The sequence below is a fragment of the Triticum aestivum genome, chromosome 5A (genome assembly GCF_018294505.1).
Source record: "Triticum aestivum cultivar Chinese Spring chromosome 5A, IWGSC CS RefSeq v2.1, whole genome shotgun sequence".
NCBI lineage: Eukaryota > Viridiplantae > Streptophyta > Magnoliopsida > Poales > Poaceae > Triticum > Triticum aestivum.
Window position 1 is genome coordinate 548,083,746 of NC_057806.1, and position 8,257 is coordinate 548,092,002.

The window sequence follows — 8,257 nt, forward strand, 5'->3', positions numbered from 1 at the left end:
AAGGGTTTCAGTTAAATGAAATGACTTTATGACTTTTGGTTTCTGTACTAAGTTTGTTACTAAGTGCTTTGTGCTTAATTATAAATAATTGCTTCTGTAGGATGAAGGTGTGAACTGTGGGGTTGTGGAGTGGGTGGATGGTCCTTGGCCAGAGATTCTACAAAGGTGCCTAACCAGGATTTGGGACATGTATCATGAGCAGAACTTGGGCAGGGTGAATGACAAACAAGCCCATGAGAAAGAGGTGGCCAAGCTACAGAAGGAAATTGATTTCCTGTCAAACAACTACAGCCAGTTGGTGGAAGATGTATCCAACCTATTTGACTATCAAGATGGCAAGATGTCTCATGACATGGACTATACCAGTCAGGCAATCAATGAACTAGCTGAGAAGAAGAAACAACTTGAGAATCAGGCAAAGATTGAGTTAAGTATGGAAAAGCTGAAGCTTGCCAAGGAGCAAAGGTGCATTCTTCAAAGCCAAGCAGAGATCATTCAGAACATGAGGAAGGCCATGAAGGAAGTGGAGGGGGACAGGGACCTACTTAAGCAAGAGAAGAAGAAGTTAGAGTATCTTATTGCTGATCTGCTCAATGCTGGGCATGACAGCAAAGCTAAGCTGGAGAGGATCAAGGCAATTATGAATGAGTGAAGTGGTTGGTTTGTGGGTTAAGTAATTAGTAGGCCTATATATGTAGCTGGCCTTGGAATGTCATGCATGTTAGGTGTATATTTTGGGAAAGTTTCATGTGCTTTCAGAATGGTATGAGGGAGGGAGGTATTGCTATGGTTTAAGAACTACTTGGTTTTATCTATGATGTAATGACTATTATGTTAAGACCTACTATGCTAAGTACTCATGCTAAGTTAAGTAAGTAAGAATGTTTTATCTATGATGAGGTTGTTTTACTCTGCTTATATCATGTGTGATAACTGACAGTAGTGACATAGTTGGAAGTAGCAAGTAACATATATAGCAATTAGCTTAGATAGTCTGACAAATAACTTAACATAGATAGTCTGACATAGATAGATAGTACTGCCATTCATAGTCTGACATAGATAGAAACTACTATTAGATAGTGCCTGACATAAAGATGAACTACTAGTAGATAGTGCCTGACGAAACTGAACCTAGGAACTTACTGCACTGAAGAAAGTTCAGGACTGACGAAACTGAATATTAGTGCAGCAGTTCACTCCTCCTTCTTCAGCATCTTCAGGCGGTGCGAGCGGCGCACCGCAGTCACGGCCGCCCTCTTCTTCTTGCCCGGCGCCGGCTCCAGCACATCATCCTCACCGCCATCTTGTTCTTGCTTCACGACGACGCCGTCTGGGAGATCGTCCACCTCTGGCAGCGCATCCACGTGGATTGGGCGGTTCCTATCCCCCTCCACGGCGTCGAGGACGGGAGCCAGCATCTGCAGTTCAGGCTCGTCGTCGGAGAGGACGACTACCTCATGCACCTCGTCGTCAGAGTCGTCAGAGGGCTCGTCACTGGACTCGTCGTCAGTGGACTCGTCGTCAGAAGACTCGCCCTCAGAGTCGTCAGAGGGCCCAAGGACCCATGGATTGCGCCAGAGGGCATTGTTGATTGGGGCTGGGACAGCGAGGACGGCTTCGGTGACATCGTCCGCGGCGGCCGGTGGCGTGGTGGATGAGCGGTACATCCACCATCTGGCGCGCTGCCTGGGGTCGGGGGAGCGCTGCACCTCGCGCATCGCCCAGAGCAGAATGGTCGGCGCCGGGATGGTGCGGCCGGCAGAGTGGAAGGCGCGCTGCTTTTCAGCAGCCGTCATCACCTTCACGAGGCCGCGGGCGTGGTTCCTGAGCATCGCCATACTGGGGAACCAGCGCGCGATCTCCCTGTACTGCGCCCGGATCTCCTTGTTGTTGCCGGCGAGAGCTTCGATGGCGAGCTGCCATTCCATGGCGACGGCGGTGGCGGTGGTTGTCGGCGGTGATTTCGATAGGAGAGAGGGGGAAGTGGAGTGGGCGGTGCGAGCGACGAGTGGGCGAGTGAGCAGAGGGCGTGGTGGGTGGACACGTAATAAAGTAGTAGAATCCGAAACGACTGGTTTTAATCAACGCACGCTCACCACGCTGTCGGCTGCTACGCACGCTGAAAAGAGGACGTGGCTAACAACATATAATAAGTTTGGCCGATACTAGTCAAACAAATTACCAGCACTAGCCCATTGGTATTGAACGCATAGTTACAACCAACTGGTCCTGGGTTCGAGCCCCAGGCCAGACTTTTTTTGTGCAGATTTTTTTTCGTACAATGAATTTGGCAATAAGTTCTGTACTGTAGAAATGGCAAAGTAAAACAAAAAAAAATCAAAACAACTCAGTAGCACTTAGCCCATTTGTATTGGGCACAAATAAGTTCACATGTCACATTGTCCAGAAATTAGTAGCACAACACACATTTAGTAGCAGAACACAAACTTAGTAGCAGAACACAAATAAGTAGCATACACTCAATAGTTTCCACTAGCATTGAAATAGGATGCAAACTTGCTAGGAGGTTTCCTCTTCCTCTTGCCTGCCAATATCCCTGGTTCTCCAGTGGATGTTCTTGGTGCATTGAATGTTCTTGTAGATGCTGATCCTCTTGTTCTTGCAGCTCTTGTTGATGCAGATCCTGTTGCAGGTGCTGGTGAAGACCTGGCTGCTCCTGCTGAAACTGTTGATGTTGAACCTCTCTTATTTGCTTTAGGAGGTGGAGCTGATGATGCTGGCATCTGTGTAGTTTGGTGTTGAGGTGGTGGTTGTGGAGGTGGATGTGTAGCACTAGAACTAAAAATTTCTCTATTCTGCATGACAAAATTAAATCAGTTAGTAAATATACCAGAACTAAAAAAAGTAAACAAAGAATGCATCATTTTTGAATGACCTGGTGTAAGTTCTTTCTCATCTCAAGACTAGGTTTTAGAGCTTTCCCACAATTAGTATATCTGTGGCCTTGTAGACCACAATTGCTGCATGTAATTGTTCCCATCCTGCTTGTGTCCTTTGGAGCAGGCACCTCAAACTGCCCCTTTCTCCTAGCTGTCTGTTTTTTGCCTGCTTTTTCTTTGAACACTGGGGGCTCAATATCAGGAGTATGGGTGTCAGGCCAGAATTCAGGACCAGGGACAGGGTACACTATGTCTTTGTATGCTTCAATATATAGTGCTTTTTTGAAAAATTCATGCACATAGTCCTCTGGGTGCATGTGAATCTTGCTCATTGCTGCTATTGCATGACTGCATGTCACACCTGTCATGTCCCACCTCCTGCAGTCACATGATTGAGTAGCTAGGTTCACACAGTACTGATTTTCCTTACTATTAACTTGCCAAATGTCAGGACCTGCCTTATATGCATCACAAAATTTGGCATACTTCTTATTCTCCTCTAATTTCTCTGAATAGTTGGGTGTGATCATCCACCTGCTGTTCTCTGTTTTTTCCCTAGTCTTCTGCCTTTTGATCATCTGCTTAGTCCTAATTCCTCCAAACATAGTCCTAATTGGTTTGGCCCTAACATCAAGGATCATTTTGTTGAAAACCTCACTAAGGTTGTTCACAACAAGATCAGTTTTGCAATTGTAATCCATTGCAGACCTACACCAAGTCTCCTTTGGAATTTTTTTAAGCCACTTCCAGGCATCCTCACACTCTGCTTTAAGCTCTGCCATTGCCAATTCATGGCCATGTTTGGTGAATGAGTAGCTAGCCTGATCTACTAGCTTCTTTAGTTCTGCTCCTCTGAAACCAGCTGACTGAAAATTTGCATATATGTGCCTGAGGCAGTATCTCTGAGGGGAATCAGGGAACACCTCATTTATAGCCTTAAGAAGACCCTGATTGTAAATTTATAACCATGGTCATGAACAAAAGGAAATAAAGCTACTAATAACAATATATATCTGAACTAGTGGCTAAGATAGGGTGCATACCTTTTGCCTGTCAGAAATAATGGTGTACGTTCCAAATTTGCTACCACTTCCAATGCAACATCTTAGCTGGGTTAGGAACCATGTCCAACTATCTGAATCTTCCTTATCAACCACACCAAAGGCTATGGGGTAGATGTTGTTATTGCCATCTCTTCCTGTGGCTGCAAGTATTTGCTGTCCAGTGGTTAGCTTGATGAAGCAACCATCAAGCCCTGCATCCATACCCAAATTAGCTACCATATATTTACAACAAGATATTTTGAACAAATTGCAGTTATAGATTTACCTATAAAGGGCCTGCAACCATTAAGAAATCCTTGCTTTGATGCATGCAAGCAGTAGAACATGTACTTAAATCTAGGTGTTGGGGCAGGGCTTTCTGGGTCCTCAAATGTTGTAACTACACACCTGCTACCAGGGTTTGTGTCAAGAACTGCTTGTAGGTAGTCCCTCAGTCTATAGTACTGCTCCTTCTGGTCACCTTGTACAACCTTCATAGCCTTCCTCCTTGCCCTATAGGCCACACTCTTTGATACATCAACTGAAAACTTGACTTTGCTGTTTTTAATAAGTGAATCCACAGGTGCTCTAGGATCTGCTCTAAGAGATGGATCAACTTCTTTGGAAAGCCACTTAGTAGTAACTTTTGTGTTCTCTGCTGATGCTGGACAAGTGTGCTCCATGTTACACTTCTTAATGCAAAATGTTCTTTCATGAGCTATCCTGGAGGCACAGATGTAAAATTCACATCCATGCTCTCTCTGTGAACACCAAACAATAATTCTTATTGGAGTGTTCCTGTGGTAGTGAAAAGACCTCAAAGTCCTTATATGAAAATCTCTTAATGCTTCTCTGAACTGGTAAACAGAATCAAAACACAAGCTCTTGCACAAGAGTAAATGTGAATTGGGAATTGAAGGGTCAAAATATACTCTTTCCTTCATCTTTTTCTTACTACTCTTTGTCTTTGCCTTCTTCATGATGTATGGTAGTTCAACTTCATCTTCTTTTTCCTCATCACTTATGCCTGGATCACCAGCAAAACAAAACTCATCTGCTTCAGGAAACCAATCTTCAAAACATTTTTTCTCTACCTCATTGTGACATCTGCTAGTTGGCCTAGGGTTCTTCACATGTTTCACAATAGCAGTACTTTGCAATGGTGTTTCCTCTTCAGAGGCACACTCTATTTCCATTTGTTGAACAGCTTCAGCACTACCATCTGAATGAACTGAATCATCAGAACAAAATTCAGACACTTCAGTATCTCCTTCAAAGTGGTTCAAATCTGCCTCTCTTTGAATCCTGCTCCTCTCAAGCCGAGCCTTTCTATCATCTATCTGATTCTGAAGGTCAGATTGCTCCACAACCTTTTTCACACAGCAGCTCTCTTGAGTGTTCATGTAATTCTCATTAGCCCGTGTACTAATTCCTGGTTCAACATTTCTCACAACCCTTATGTTGACTAGCTTGACATGATGAAAAAAGTCCAACATTTCATGAACACTAGCTTCATTACCTAAATACTTTACTCTGTCAGATCCAATTTCCTCCTCCTTCACATAGTACATGTAATCACTGTCCCCATACCCTTCACTAGCAATGAGTGATTGTAGAGTAAGCAAAGAAATATCTGACTCAAATATACCCCTTTTCACAGGGTTTCTTCCTTCTAAATGAAACCATATATCCCACTTCTGGTCAGCCAAACTGCACAAATAAGTGCTCATGAATTGAATTGAAATTGACTGAGCTATACAGTTTACTGACTCCAGTTTACTACACATGTCCAACTAACAGAAACAAACACATTTTACTAATTTGCAATGTTGAAGCAGCTAACCAAAAGCCCAGCAGATGATACTTGCATACCTGCGACCCATTGGCGATGACTGGGAGAGCGGTGCCTCCGGCTGCTGCGAGCCGGCCTGCATCGAGAAACTGGTGCTCCCCAACCAATTATCGACTGAGCCGCTGGCCATCGGTGGAGGCGCGGGCGAGGCAGCAGCGTCCCGCCAGCGTCGCCGCCGCCAACGTCGCTGCCGCCAGCGCCGCCGCCCTCCGGAATCAACAAGGACATGGAGGCCGCCACCTAGGTCAGAGAGAGGGAGAGGAGGGAGAGAGTGAATCGAGAGGGGAACGGATCAGATTTGACCCGCACCGCACCGACAGGCGCCGTTCCGACAGCGGACGGGCCGTTAACGGCCATCTACGTGCGGCGGGCGACCGTTAGCCAACGTGGCGCCTGATTCGCGGGCCCAACCGGTCAGATTCGGGGTTAGCGTGGGCGAAGCGAGCGATTTCACGAGTTGGTAGTTTTTTGCCACGGTTTAGTCCAAATTTGGTAGTTTTTCACACAAAAACGTAAAGTGGTAGTTTTTCGTCACGTTTCCGTCAATTGTGGTAGTTTTTGGTTAAATACTCTAGTTAGCAAAGATGAAACGTAACTCCTCTTCGTCCTAGCCATCTTGGCCGCCCTGTCAGCCTCAACAAACATGTCATCGCAGATTAGTGCGCTAGGTATGCAGCCAAAAAAAAAGCGCCGAAAGTTGGTGTGCCGGTGAAACGACAGGGCAAAATACCTCCCGCGCCGGACCCATCCCGTGCTAGGATCTCGTCGGTGCCAAGGCCACCACCTCCGCCGGTAGGACTGATGAGCGGGATGGAACCATTGCGTGCGCCGCCTCCACCACCAACGCAAAAGAGCATGGTGCAATCAATGCCCTTGACACCATCTCCACCACGAGAGCATGTCATGACCGTTGCGCTTGCCTCCGCCTCGCCGGAGGTGCAAAAGAGGCTAGCGTGGCCATTGCACCTCCCGGCGCCTCCACCACTAGTGCAAAAGAGCACAAGTCGGCCATTGCGCTTGTCGCCACCTCCACCACGAGCAACATATCGCGAGACCACAGGGCCATTTGATCATGCATTTGCTCCTCAGCTACCATTCTATTCCACTAGCCCTTAAGCCTCCGTATGGTCAATCTCATAGAATGCATTTAGCATCTATACGCGGCATGTTGTTATTTTGACAAATAAAGCTCCTCAAGTCGAGATTCATTACCCATATGTCCAATTTGTCCAAATAAAGCTCCTCAAAATGTTGTTATGTGCATGGAATAGTTCTTTTCCCTTCCTTCAGGAACAAGTAGAGGATATAGCATCTGCTGACAACTCTTGGAATTGTTTGCTAAGCCAGATTTTATCTCTCTGCTATTGCTATTGGATGCCTATTTCTTCCTATTTCTTGATCAAGCATTCAGCACAGCTAACCATTGTTTTTGTCATCATCCACATTAAAGATCATCTCTAAACTACGTAAGGAGTAGATTTTTGGAAGGAAGGGGCACAAGGCTCAGAATTGGAGTTGAATAGCATAATCTCTGAGGTATGAAGTAGACGCTATAACTGCAAACTGAACTTACCCTTAGCAAGAACAACCGAAGCCAACTAAATTAACAGAAAAACGAATTTTACTCTTCAGAGCTCATTTCTCTTATTTCATTTTGAGTCAACTGAAAGTAATTCAAAACTTATGAAGGTTGAAACCTCATCTAAACTTATAAACGTCGTCTACATATGCAAGTTGATCTACTGGATACAGAATATCCACTTGTCTTCATTTAGATGAAAAGACAAGTTGATTTACTAGGTACAGAATATCCACTTGTTCATTCAGATGAAAGGATACTATGTAGTTATTTGAGTACTGCATAGCCTAGAAAACATTATCCTAAATGATTACTGGGGATTAATGAAATATACTTGCCATGCTTGATCCAGAAGACCTAAACTGAACAAACAAGACTTCAAAACTATTATTTTGACTTCTGGGCATCCATAGGAAATTTCTTTTGCCTTTTGATAAAGTTGGGGTTTGTTTTAACTCACACAAAAATACTTATAGAACATGTAACGAAAAAGAACTACTCCCTCTGTTCCTAAATATATTCATCTTTCTTTCTTAACTGTTGATGTGATGCATAATGGAAGCAGTTAAGAAAGAAAGATGAATACTAGAAGAATCTATTGGCTGTAGACCATAGGGACTCTAGAAATCAACGTGATGACCGGTTGATACAGAAGTGATTAATAAAGTTGATTATGCATCACATCACCAGTGTCATATGAGTATCGTGAAAAAGCCCTCTGATTAATGAATGCCTGTTGTTTTACCCACTTTCCTGCATCCCCGCATCAATGGGCTGAATATCCTGAAAATATATATTAACGCTATGATCTCAAGTTAGTTGAATCAATAAGCTAAAATTACTAACGGGGATGAAGAAGCACCAGTTCGGGACCTTGCAT